This window comes from Ranitomeya variabilis, chromosome 2 (genome assembly GCF_051348905.1).
Source record: "Ranitomeya variabilis isolate aRanVar5 chromosome 2, aRanVar5.hap1, whole genome shotgun sequence".
Taxonomy (NCBI): domain Eukaryota; kingdom Metazoa; phylum Chordata; class Amphibia; order Anura; family Dendrobatidae; genus Ranitomeya; species Ranitomeya variabilis.
The window spans coordinates 922,653,868-922,668,420 of NC_135233.1; positions in this window are offsets into that span (position 1 = coordinate 922,653,868).

The following is a 14,553-nucleotide window of genomic DNA, read 5'->3' on the forward strand; positions in this document are numbered from 1 at the left end:
ACGTTTACCTTATAGAGGCAACTCTTAGATGGATCAAAGATGACGATGATTCTGTGGTGGACAACAACTTATAGTTATTTTATTGGATAATATAGACAGTCAGCCTTTATACTCAGATTACATGGAAAAATTTGATGAAGGAGGCAATTAAATTGCTTAGCTGCAGTATGTTGCTGGCTCATCAAGCAGTGGTGGTAGGAGCACTAGCAGGGTATTGGCACCCTTAGTTATGGCAAATCTTGAGGTGGGAATCAGGTTTCAGCACAAGGCGATAATCACATTTCCTACAATGAGACAACTGTGATTCAAGTCACAATTATTGTGATTAATGATTGGGAAATAGACCACTGGGTCAAGGAGGTTATGTCATTAGTGGGGATGGTGGCAGAGTTAGACATTAAAGAGCAAAGCCCATGTCCTACCTAAATATATTGTGGGGGAAGGTTTGCTTCTTCTGTGGTCAGTTCACAAGCATGTGATGTCTCAACTGTATTTAGTGTATGTGGTTTAACTGTGATTGAAAGCTGTGGTGCAAACATTTGCAGTGAGAAGGGGTTGTCCTAGTAGTGGACAACCCCTTCTCACTGCATATGTTTGCTTGCTCCATTTAAAAAAACAATAATGCTCATCTCCCAAGCCAACACCATTCCATCTGTGTCAGCACTCATTTTCCTGAAACTCATCTGCTGTTAAGACATGTGAGCCCTGCTCCCAATCAGCGCTGATGCTGCTCCCCCTTCAGATGTTTAAATAATCAACAGTGGGTGAGACGCCAGTGCTGATCGAGTGCAGGGCTCTTGGAATGTAACAACTTACGTGAGCACCGGGAACTCGAGTGCCGACACCACTGGAACCATGATGGCACAGGAGGTGAGTAGTAGTGTTTTTATTTTACTGGGGGCAAACATTCAGAGTGAGAAGAGGTTTTCCTTGTATTGGACTCCTAATCACCTACATCTGATAAACACAGCAGGCAACAATGCCAGAAGCACTGTGGCAGCAATTATGAAAAGTAACACATGCTTGCTGCACAGCATATGTTCCCTCAATTTGAGTATGAACCATTTTTTAACCCCTTCCTGACATCTGACATACTATCCCATCGAGGTGGGGTGGGCCCGTATGACCGCCGACGGGATAGTACGTCATGCCCTTTAATGCGACGCCGCGACTTAAGTCGCGGTGATCGCATTAAAATTCCGATGCCATCTTACCTTATGGAAGATGGCCTCGGCATTTCGGGGTATGGCGCCGCCCCCCGGCCTCCCGATCGCTGTGATTGGCTGTTCAATTCTGAACAGCGAATCACAGCCTTTCTCACTGTTTCAGCCAATCAGATTGGCTGAAACAGTGAGGTCCAAGGCTAGGATCGAGTACCGATGTACTCGATCCTGGGGCCGGTGCCTGGCAATGCCAGGCACCGGCCAAAACCCCCCGGATTGGCGCGATCGACGATCACATCGATCGCGCCAATCGCAGGGCACAGCGGCGGTATTACCGCGCTATGCCCTGCTTATAACTCCGCTCCGGTGCCCTCCTCTGCCTGCTCCTCCTCTGCCTGCTCCTGCTGATTGGCGCGATCGATGTGATCGTCGATCGCGCCAATCACAGGGCACAGCAGCGGTATGACCGCGCTGTGCCCTGATGGTGACCTGCTGGTCACCTGCCGGTCACTTGCTGGTGACCTGCCGGTAACCTGCCTATGACCGGAGCTGTGAGCTCCGATCATAGGCTGGTGCCTAGCAACACCGGCGTCACCAGGGCCTCCCCTGATTGGTGGGATCGATGTGATCATCGATCCCACCAATCACAGGTCACAGCAGCGGTGTGACCGCTCTGTGACCTGTGTCACCTGTCCCTGACCTGTCTGACCGCTCTTCAGGAATCCTCACACTTGGTGAGGGTTCCTGCAGAGCGGTCACGCTGTCAGATCCCCCTCCTGTGCAGAGACTTGTGGTGCCACAGTAGCCTGTGACACCATAATTCTCGCTAAAAAAACAAAAGAAAGAAGACAGAAGAAAGAAGACAGAAGAAAGAAGAGAAACTACAACCGTAAGTGTTGATACCCCGATCCCGGCCCGATCTTTCTTACCCCCCCCCATCCCCCATTACCCCCCCATCCCCCCTTCCCCCTCCACCCTCACTTTGCGCCGCGTCCGTCCGTGCCCAAATTTAGCAGCCGCCGAGCGTTGATTGGTGACGCAGTTCACCGATCAACACTCGTGCTCGCTTTTCTTTTTCACCCCCCCTTAGTGCCGCCGAGCGTTGATTGGTGACGCAGTTCACCGATCAACACTCGTGCTCACTTTTCTCCTCCACATCCCCGTCCACGCACCCCGCCGCTGCGTCTGAACCCGTGCCTTTCGGTTCTTTTTTTTTTTTTCCACATCCCCGTCCGCGCACCCCGCCGCTGTGTCTGAACCCGTGCCTTTTGTTTCTTTTTTTTTTCACATCCCCGTCCGCGCACCCCGCCGCTGCGTCTGAACCCGTGCCTTTTGTTTCTTTTTTTTTTTTTCACATCCCCGTCCGCACACCCCGCCACTGCGTCTGAACCCATGCCTTTCGGTTCTTTTTTTTTTTTCCACATCCCCGTCCGCGCACCCCGCTGCTGCGTCTGAACCCGTGCCTTCTGTTTCTTTTTTTTTTTTCCACATCCCCGTCCGTGCACCCCACCACTGCGTCTGAACCCGTGCCTTTCGGTTCTTTTTTTTTTTTCCACATCCCCGTCCGCGCACCCCGCCGCTGCGTCTGAACCCGTGCCTTTCGTTTCTTTTTTTTTTCACATCCCCGTCCGCGCACACCGCCGCTGCGTCTGAACCTGTGCCTTTCGGTTCTATTTTTTTTTTCCACATCCCCGTCCGCGCACCCCGCCGCTGCGTGTGAACCCGTGCCTTTCGTTTCTTTTTTTTTTTTCACATCCCCGTCCGCGCACCCCGCCGCTGCGTCTGAACCCGTGCCTTTCGTTTCTTTTTTTTTTTTCACATCCCCGTCCGCGCACCCCGCTGCTGCGTCTGAACCCGTGCCTTTCGGTTCTTTTTTTTTTTCCCACATCCCCGTCCGCGCACCCCGCCGCTGCGTCTGAACCCGTGCCTTTCGTTTCTTTTTTTTTTTCACATCCCCGTCCGCGCACCCCGCCGCTGCGTCTGAACCCGTGCCTTTTGTTTATTTTTTTTTTTTCACATCCCCATCCGCGCACCCCGCCACTGCGTCTGAACCCGTGCCTTTCATTTCTTTTTTTTTTTTCCACATCCCCGTCCGCGCACCCCGCCGCTGCGTCTGAACCCGTGCCTTTTGTTTCTTTTTTTTTTTTCCACATCCCCGTCCGCGCACCCCGCCACTGCGTCTGAACCCGTGCCTTTCGGTTCTTTTTTTTTTCCACATCCCCGTCCGCGCACCCCGCCGCTGCGTCTGAACCCGTGCCTTTTGTTTCTTTTTTTTTTTTTTTCACATCCCCATTCACACACCCAGCAGGCGCCGAATTTTGATAAGTGACGCAGTTCACTTATCAGAGCTAGGGCCTGCTGTTTTAGACTTTTCCTTTCACAGGTATTTTTTTCCCTATTTGCTTTTTTTCTTTTAGCTTTTACTTTTCAGAAGTTTGCACCAAACACTATCCCCCCCCCACACGTACACATAGTTCCAATAAATTGCACCCAAGCACCATACTCACACAAAAAATGTCCCGTTCATCCCGTTCGTCCCAGCAGCGCTATTCAGCAGAGGAGGCATATTCTTTTCTTGCCTCCGACACTGATAGCGAAGGAGAGGATCCCACATTCCTTTACTCTTCAGATTCTTCATCCTCTTCCTCCACCTCCTCATCTTCCTCCTCGGGTCCTGCGGAACCGCCTCGCAGACGCCCCAGGAGAGAAGATGACGCAGCACCCACTCCTGAAGATGAACCAGCGCGCCCTTCTTCGGACCCCATATGGACCTCGCTCCCCGAAAATTACGAGCCACTGATTCCTGATTTTGTGGCAGAATCAGGAATCAGGTTTGACACCACCGACCTCACAGAAATAGACTTTTTCAAAGTCTTTTTCTCTGAGGATTTTGTTAACCTCATGGTGGAGCAAACTAATTTATATGCTTGGCAATTTTTGGAGCAAAACCCCGGTTCATCATTTTCTAACTGGTCTCCTGTAGACGCAGTTGAAATTATGCAGTTTTGGGGCCTGGTCCTCCACATGGGGATCCTGAAGAAGCCAGAACTTCGGCAATATTGGAGTGTGGATATTTTATATAACACTCCAGTGTTCCGAATGGTCATGGCTCGGACGCGTTTTGAGGCCATCCACAAATTCCTGCATTATTCCGATAATGCACAGTGTCCCGCACGAGATGACCCCAATTTTGACCGTCTATTCAAAGTTCGGCCGGTCATCGAACACTTCAGCAAAAAGTTTGCTGAAGTGTACGTGCCCAAAAGGGACATCTGTGTGGATGAGTCCTTGGTTCATTTTAAGGGGCGGCTCAGATTCCGTCAATACCTTCCCAGCAAAAGGGCCAGGTACGGAATCAAACTCTACAAGCTGTGTGAGAGTACCTCAGGGTACACCCACAGCTTTAGAGTTTACGAAGGGAAGGACAGCAGGATTGAACCGCCTGAGTGTCCCCCTGTCTTGGGAGTGAGTGGGAAAATAGTGTGGGATTTGGTGCACCCACTGCTGGATAAAGGTTATCACCTCTACACTGATAACTTTTATTCCAGCATCCCACTCTACAAATCCCTCTCTGCGCGAGGTACCGCAGCCTGCGGTACTGTCCGCAAAAATCAGAGAGGACTCCCGAAGACGCTACTTGGGCAGATGCTCAGAAAAGGTGAGAGCAAAGCCCAATGCAGCGACCACCTGCTGGTGGTCAAGTACAAGGACAAGAGGGATGTCCTTCTGTTGACCACCATACACGGTGATGGCAGCGCCCTCAGCACTGTACGGGGTACCTCTACACAGGTCAGCAAACCTGACTGTGTACTGGGGTACAACAAAAACATGGGGGGCGTTGATCTCTCCGATCAACTCCTCCAACCGTACAGTGCTTTGAGGAAGGCCAAGGTGTGGTACAAAAAGCTGTCGGTGTACATCGTACAAATGGCAATGCTTAACGCTTTCCTGCTGTCACGATGTGCATGCCACACCGATACGACGTACAGTGGGGCAAAAAAGTATTTAGTCAGTCAGCAATAGTGCAAGTTCCACCACTTAAAAAGATGAGAGGCGTCTGTAATTGACATCATAGGTAGACCTCAACTATGGGAGACAAACTGAGAAAAAAAAAATCCAGAAAATCACATTGTCTGTTTTTTTAACATTTTATTTGCATATTATGGTGGAAAATAAGTATTTGGTCAGAAACAAAATTTCATCTCAATACTTTGTAATATATCCTTTGTTGGCAATGACAGAGGTCAAACGTTTTCTGTAAGTCTTCACAAGGTTGCCACACACTGTTGTTGGTATGTTGGCCCATTCCTCCATGCAGATCTTCTCTAGAGCAGTGATGTTTTTGGCAACACGGACTTTCAACTCCCTCCAAAGGTTTTCTATAGGGTTGAGATCTGGAGACTGACTAGGCCACTCCAGGACCTTGAAATGCTTCTTACGAAGCCACTCCTTCGTTGCCCTGGCGGTGTGCTTTGGATCATTGTCATGTTGAAAGACCCAGCCACGTTTCATCTTCAATGCCCTTGCTGATGGAAGGAGGTTTGCACTCAAAATCTCACGATACATGGCCCCATTCATTCTTTCATGTACCCGGATCAGTCGTCCTGGCCCCTTTGCAGAGAAACAGCCCCAAAGCATGATGTTTCCACCACCATGCTTTACAGTAGGTATGGTGTTTGATGGATGCAACTCAGTATTCTTTTTCCTCCAAACACGACAAGTTGTGTTTCTACCAAACAGTTCCAGTTTGGTTTCATCAGACCATAGGACATTCTCCCAAAACTCCTCTGGATCATCCAAATGCTCTCTAGCAAACTTCAGACGGGCCCGGACATGTACTGGCTTAAGCAGTGGGACACGTCTGGCACTGCAGGATCTGAGTCCATGGTGGCGTAGTGTGTTACTTATGGTAGGCCTTGTTACATTGGTCCCAGCTCTCTGCAGTTCATTCACTAGGTTCCCCCGCGTGGTTCTGGGATTTTTGCTCACCGTTCTTGTGATCATTCTGACCCCACGGGGTGGGATTTTGCGTGGAGCCCCAGATCGAGGGAGATTATCAGTGGTCTTGAATGTCTTCCATTTTCTAATTATTGCTCCCACTGTTGATTTCTTCACTCCAAGCTGGTTGGCTTTTGCAGATTCAGTCTTCCCAGCCTGGTGCAGGGCTACAATTTTGTTTCTGGTGTCCTTTGACAGCTCTTTGGTCTTCACCATAGTGGAGTTTGGAGTCAGACTGTTTGAGGGTGTGCACAGGTGTTTTTTTATACTGATAACAAGTTTAAACAGGAGCCATTACTACAGGTAATGAGTGGAGGAAAGAGGAGACTCTTAATGAAGAAGTTACAGGTCTGTGAGAGCCAGAAATCTTGATTGTTTGTTTCTGACCAAATACTTATTTTCCACCATAATATGCAAATAAAATAATAAAAAACAGACAATGTGATTTTCTTGATTTTTTTTTCTCAGTTTGTCTCCCATAGTTGAGGTCTACCTATGATGTAAATTACAGACGCCTCTCATCTTTTTAAGTGGTGGAACTTGCACTATTGCTGACTGACTAAATACTTTTTTGCCCCACTGTACCTTCAGTTCCAGGAGGTAGTGGTTAAGGCCCTGATGTTTGGCACGAGGGAAGGAGCGGGCCCCAGTACTTCCGGAACTGAGGGTGCTCGTATTGTACCAGGTCAGCATTTTCCGGGGGTGGTCCCGCCAACTGGTAGAAAAGGTAAGCCGCAAAAAAGGTGCCGAGTGTGCTACAAACGAGGAGTACGCAAGGACACCATCTATCAATCCGACACCTAACCCGACAAACCTGGCCTGTGTATGAAGGACTGCTTCAAATTGTACCACACCTCCATGCACTACTAATTAGGAACCAGTAGATTAGTTCCAAAGAGGGGGCGCATCTAAGTAAGTTCCATGGGCGTCTAGGTTCCAAAATGATGTCACTTGTGGTTTTTTTTTACTGTTTAGGCACATCAGGGGCTCTGCAAACGGAACATGACGCCCTCAGAACCAGTCCATCAAAGTCTGCATTCCAAATCGTCACTGCTTCCCTTCTGAGTCCCGAAGTGCCCAAACAGTTTTTTCCCACATATGGGGTACCAGCGTACTCAGAACAAAATGGACAGTGTTATGGTTCTCAATGGCAAGAGAACATAGCCCAGCAAACATAAAAACTAGCTCTTGGAAGGATGGAAACTAAACTGACCATGAACTAAACCTGCCGCACAACTAACAGTAGCCGGGTAGCGTAGCCTGCGTTTTATCCCTAGACGCCCAGCGCCGGCCGGAGGACTAACTAATCCTGGCAGAGGAAAATATAGTCCTGGCTCACCTCTAGAGAAATTTCCCCGAAAGGCAGACAGAGGCCCCCACAAATATTGGCGGTGATTTTAGATGAAATGACAAACGTAGTATGAAAATAGGTTTAGCAAAATTGAGGTCCGCTTACTAGATAGCAGGAAGACAGAAAGGGCACTTTCATGGTCAGCTGAAAACCCTATCAAAATACCATCCTGAAATTACTTTAAGACTCTAGTATTAACTCATAACATCAGAGTAGCAATTTCAGATCACAAGAGCTTTCCAGACACAGAAACGAAACTACAGCTGTGAACTGGAACAAAATGCAAAAACAAACAAGGACTAAGTCCAACTTAGCTGGGAGTTGTCTAGCAGCAGGAACATGCACAGAAAGGCTTCTGATTACAATGTTGACCGGCATGGAAGTGACAGAGGAGCAAGGCTAAATAGCGACTCCCACATCCTGATGGAAACAGGTGAACAGAGAGGATGATGCACACCAGTTCAATTCCACCAGTGGCCACCGGGGGAGCCCAAAATCCAATTTCACAACAGTACCCCCCCCTCAAGGAGGGGGCACCGAACCCTCACCAGAACCACCAGGGCGATCAGGATGAGCCCTATGAAAGGCACGGACCAAATCGGAGGCATGAACATCAGAGGCAGTCACCCAAGAATTATCCTCCTGACCGTATCCCTTCCATTTGACCAGATACTGGAGTTTCCGTCTGGAAACACGGGAGTCCAAGATTTTTTCCACAACATACTCCAACTCGCCCTCAACCAACACCGGAGCAGGAGGCTCAACGGAAGGCACAACCGGTACCTCATACCTGCGCAATAATGACCGATGAAAAACATTATGAATAGAAAAAGATGCAGGGAGGTCCAAACGGAAGGACACAGGGTTAAGAATCTCCAATATCTTGTACGGGCCGATGAACCGAGGCTTAAACTTGGGAGAAGAAACCCTCATAGGGACAAAACGAGAAGACAACCACACCAAGTCCCCAACACAAAGCCGAGGACCAACCCGACGCCGGCGGTTGGCAAAAAGCTGAGTCTTCTCCTGGGACAACTTCAAATTGTCCACTACCTGCCCCCAAATCTGATGCAACCTCTCCACCACAGCATCCACTCCAGGACAATCCGAAGATTCCACCTGACCAGAAGAAAATCGAGGATGAAACCCCGAATTACAGAAAAAGGGAGACACCAAGGTGGCAGAACTGGCCCGATTATTGAGGGCAAACTCCGCTAAAGGCAAAAAAGCAACCCAATCATCCTGATCTGCAGACACAAAACACCTCAAATATGTCTCCAAGGTCTGATTCGTCCGCTCGGTCTGGCCATTAGTCTGAGGATGGAAAGCAGACGAGAAAGACAAATCTATGCCCATCCTAGCACAGAATGCTCGCCAAAATCTAGACACGAATTGGGTACCTCTGTCAGAAACGATATTCTCCGGAATACCATGCAAACGGACCACATTTTGAAAAAACAGAGGAACCAACTCGGAAGAAGAAGGCAACTTAGGCAGGGGAACCAAATGGACCATCTTAGAGAAACGATCACACACCACCCAGATGACAGACATCTTCTGAGAAACAGGAAGATCCGAAATAAAATCCATCGAGATGTGCGTCCAGGGCCTCTTCGGGATAGGCAAGGGCAACAACAATCCACTAGCCCGAGAACAACAAGGCTTGGCCCGAGCACAAACGTCACAAGACTGCACGAAGCCTCGCACATCTCGAGACAGGGAAGGCCACCAGAAGGACCTTGCCACCAAATCCCTGGTACCAAAGATTCCAGGATGACCTGCCAACGCAGAAGAATGAACCTCAGAAATGACTTTACTGGTCCAATCATCAGGAACAAACAGTCTACCAGGTGGGCAACGATCAGGTCTATCCGCCTGAAACTCCTGCAAGGCCCGCCGCAGGTCTGGAGAAACGGCAGACAATATCACTCCATCCTTAAGGATACCTGTAGGTTCAGAATTACCAGGGGAGTCAGGCTCAAAACTCCTAGAAAGGGCATCCGCCTTAACATTCTTAGAACCCGGCAGGTAGGACACCACAAAATTAAACCGAGAGAAAAACAACGACCAGCGCGCCTGTCTAGGATTCAGGCGTCTGGCGGACTCAAGATAAATTAGATTTTTGTGGTCCGTCAATACCACCACCTGATGTCTAGCCCCCTCAAGCCAATGACGCCACTCCTCAAAAGCCCACTTCATGGCCAAAAGCTCCCGATTTCCAACATCATAATTCCGCTCGGCGGGCGAAAATTTACGCGAGAAAAAAGCACAAGGTCTCATCACGGAGCAATCGGAACTTCTCTGCGACAAAACCGCCCCAGCTCCGATTTCAGAAGCGTCGACCTCAACCTGAAAAGGAAGAGCAACATCAGGCTGACGCAACACAGGGGCGGAAGAAAAGCGGCGCTTAAGCTCCCGAAAGGCCTCCACAGCGGCAGGGGACCAATCAGCAACATCAGCACCCTTCTTAGTCAAATCAGTCAATGGTTTAACAACATCAGAAAAACCAGCAATAAATCGACGATAAAAGTTAGCCAAGCCCAAAAATTTCTGAAGACTCTTAAGAGAAGAGGGTTGCGTCCAATCACAAATAGCCTGAACCTTGACAGGATCCATCTCGATGGAAGAGGGGGAAAAAATATATCCCAAAAAGGAAATCCTTTGAACCCCAAAAACGCACTTAGAACCCTTCACACACAAGGAATTAGACCGCAAAACCTGAAAAACCCTCCTGACCTGCTGGACATGAGAGTCCCAGTCATCCGAAAAAATCAAAATATCATCCAGATACACAATCATAAATTTATCCAAATAATCACGGAAAATGTCATGCATAAAGGACTGAAAGACTGAAGGGGCATTTGAAAGACCAAAAGGCATCACCAAATACTCAAAGTGGCCCTCGGGTGTATTAAATGCGGTTTTCCACTCATCCCCCTGCTTAATTCGCACCAAATTATACGCCCCACGAAGATCTATCTTAGAGAACCACTTGGCCCCCTTTATGCGAGCAAACAAATCAGTCAGCAGTGGCAACGGATATTGATATTTAACCGTGATTTTATTCAAAAGCCGATAATCAATGCACGGCCTCAAAGAGCCATCTTTCTTAGCCACAAAGAAAAAACCGGCTCCTAAGGGAGATGACGAAGGACGAATATGTCCCTTTTCCAAGGACTCCTTTATATATTCTCGCATAGCAGCATGTTCAGGCACAGACAGATTAAATAAACGACCCTTAGGGTATTTACTACCCGGAATCAAATCTATGGCACAATCGCACTCCCGGTGCGGAGGTAATGAACCAAGCTTAGGTTCTTCAAAAACGTCACGATATTCAGTCAAGAATTCAGGAATCTCAGAGGGAATAGATGATGAAATGGAAACCACAGGTACATCCCCATGCGTCCCCTTACATCCCCAGCTTAACACAGACATAGCTTTCCAGTCAAGGACTGGGTTATGAGATTGCAGCCATGGCAATCCAAGCACCAACACATCATGTAGGTTATACAGCACAAGAAAGCGAATAATCTCCTGGTGATCCGGATTAATCCGCATAGTTACTTGTGTCCAGTATTGTGGTTTATTGCTAGCCAATGGGGTGGAGTCAATCCCCTTCAGGGGTATAGGAGTTTCAAGAGGCTCCAAATCATACCCACAGCGTTTGGCAAAGGACCAATCAATAAGACTCAAAGCGGCGCCAGAGTCGACATAGGCATCCGCGGTAATAGATGATAAAGAACAAATCAGGGTCACAGATAGAATAAACTTAGACTGTAAAGTGCCAATTGAAACAGACTTATCAAGCTTCTTAGTACGCTTAGAGCATGCTGATATAACATGAGTTGAATCACCGCAATAGAAGCACAAACCATTTTTTCGTCTAAAATTCTGCCGTTCACTTCTGGACAGAATTCTATCACATTGCATATTCTCTGGCGTCTTCTCAGTAGACACCGCCAAATGGTGCACAGGTTTGCGCTCCCGCAGACGCCTATCGATCTGGATAGCCATTGTCATGGACTCATTCAGACCCGCAGGCACAGGGAACCCCACCATAACATCCTTAATGGCATCAGAGAGACCCTCTCTGAAATTCGCTGCCAGGGCGCACTCATTCCACTGAGTAAGCACAGCCCATTTACGGAATTTCTGGCAGTATATTTCAGCTTCGTCTTGCCCCTGAGATAGGGACATCAAGGCCTTTTCCGCCTGAAGTTCTAACTGAGGTTCCTCATAAAGCAACCCCAAGGCCAGAAAAAACGCATCCACATTGAGCAACGCAGGATCCCCTGGAGCCAATGCAAAAGCCCAATCCTGAGGGTCGCCCCGGAGCAAAGAAATCACAATCCTGACCTGCTGAGCAGGATCTCCAGCAGAGCGAGATTTCAGGGACAAAAACAACTTGCAATTATTTTTGAAATTTTGAAAGCAAGATCTATTCCCCGAGAAAAATTCAGGCAAAGGAATTCTAGGTTCAGATATAGGAACATGAACAACAAAATCTTGTAAGTTTTGAACTTTCGTGGTGAGATTATTCAAACCTGCAGCTGAACTCTGAATATCCATTTTAAACAGGTGAACACAGAGCCATTCAAGGATTAGAAGGAGAGAGAGAGAGAAAGGCTGCAATATAGGCAGACTTGCAAGAGATTCAATTACAAGCACACTCTGAACTGAGAAAAAAAAAAAAAAAAAAAAAAAAATCTTCAGCAGACTTCTCTTTTCTCTCCTTTCTCTGTCAATTAATTTAACCCTTTTTGGCCGGTCAAACTGTTATGGTTCTCAATGGCAAGAGAACATAGCCCAGCAAACATAAAAACTAGCTCTTGGAAGGATGGAAACTAAACTGACCATGAACTAAACCTGCCGCACAACTAACAGTAGCCGGGTAGCGTAGCCTGCGTTTTATCCCTAGACGCCCAGCGCCGGCCGGAGGACTAACTAATCCTGGCAGAGGAAAATATAGTCCTGGCTCACCTCTAGAGAAATTTCCCCGAAAGGCAGACAGAGGCCCCCACAAATATTGGCGGTGATTTTAGATGAAATGACAAACGTAGTATGAAAATAGGTTTAGCAAAATTGAGGTCCGCTTACTAGATAGCAGGAAGACAGAAAGGGCACTTTCATGGTCAGCTGAAAACCCTATCAAAATACCATCCTGAAATTACTTTAAGACTCTAGTATTAACTCATAACATCAGAGTAGCAATTTCAGATCACAAGAGCTTTCCAGACACAGAAACGAAACTACAGCTGTGAACTGGAACAAAATGCAAAAACAAACAAGGACTAAGTCCAACTTAGCTGGGAGTTGTCTAGCAGCAGGAACATGCACAGAAAGGCTTCTGATTACAATGTTGACCGGCATGGAAGTGACAGAGGAGCAAGGCTAAATAGCGACTCCCACATCCTGATGGAAACAGGTGAACAGAGAGGATGATGCACACCAGTTCAATTCCACCAGTGGCCACCGGGGGAGCCCAAAATCCAATTTCACAACAGGACAGCAACTTTTGGGGTCCAATTTCTCTTGATACTCTTGGGAAAATAAAAAATTGGGGACTAAACAATCATGTTTGTAGAAAAAATAGGATTTTTTATTTTCACACCCGGGCGTTATAAACTTTCGTGAAGCAGTTGGGGGATAAAAGTGCTCATGACACATCTAGATAAGTTCCTTAGGGGGTCTAGTTTCCAAAATGGGGTCACTTATGGGGGGTTTCCACTGTTTAGGCACATAAGGGGCTCACCAAATGGAACATGATGCCCGCAGACAATTCCATCAAAGTCTGCATTCCAAAACGTCACTACTTCTCTTCCGAGCCCTGAAGTGTGCCCAAACAGTAGTTTTCTCCCACATATGTGGTAGCAGCGTACCCAGGACAAATTGGACAACAACGTCTGGGGTCCAATTTCTCCTGTTACCCTTGGGAAAATAAAAAATCCTATTTTTTCCCCACAAAAATGATCTTTCAGTCCCCAATTTTTTATTTTCACGCCCAGGCGTTATAAACTTGGGATAAAAGTGCTCACGACACATCTAGATAAGTTCCTTAGGGGGTCAAGTTTCCAAAATGGGGTCACTTGTGGGGAGTTTCAACTGTTTAGGCACATCAGGGGCTCACCAAATGGAACATGATGCCCGCAGACAATTCCATCAAAGTCTGCATTCCAAAAACGTCACTACTTCCCTTCCGAGCCCCGAAGTGTGCCCAAACAGTAGTTTTCTCCCACATATGTGGTACCAGCGTACCCAGGACAAATTGGACAACAACTTCTGGGGTCCAATTTCTCCTGTTACCCTTGGGAAAATAAAAAATCCTATTTTTTCCCCACAAAAATGATCTTTCAGTCCCCAATTTTTTATTTTCACGCCCAGGCGTTATAAACTTTTGTGAAGCACTTGGGGGATAAAAGTGCTCACGACACATCTAGATAAGTTCCTTAGGGGGTCAAGTTTCCAAAATGGGGTCACTTGTGGGGAGTTTCTACTGTTTAGGCACATCAGGGGCTCACCAAATGGAACATGATGCCCACAGACAATTCCATCAAAGTCTGCATTCCAAAAACGTCACTACTTCCCTTCCGAGCCCCGAAGTGTGCCCAAACAGTAGTTTTCTCCCACATATGTGGTACCAGCGTACCCAGGACAAATTGGACAACAATTTCTGGGGTCCAATTTCTCCTGTTACCCTTGGAAAAATAAAAAATTGGGGACTGAAAGATCATTTTTGTGAGGAAAAAATAGGATTTTTTATTTTCACACCGGGGCGTTATAAACTTTCGTGAAGCACTTGGGGGATAAAAGTGCTCACGACACATCTAGATAAGTTCCTTAGGGGGTCTAGTTTCCAAAATGGGGTCACTTATGGGGGGTTTCTACTGTTTAGGCACATCAGGGGCTCGCCAAACACGACATGGCCTCCGATCTCAATTCCAGCCAATTTTAGCTTGAAAATGTCAAAGGGCGCTCCTTTCCTTCTGAGCCCTGCCATGCGCCCAAACAGTGGTTCCCCCCACATATGGGGTATCAGCA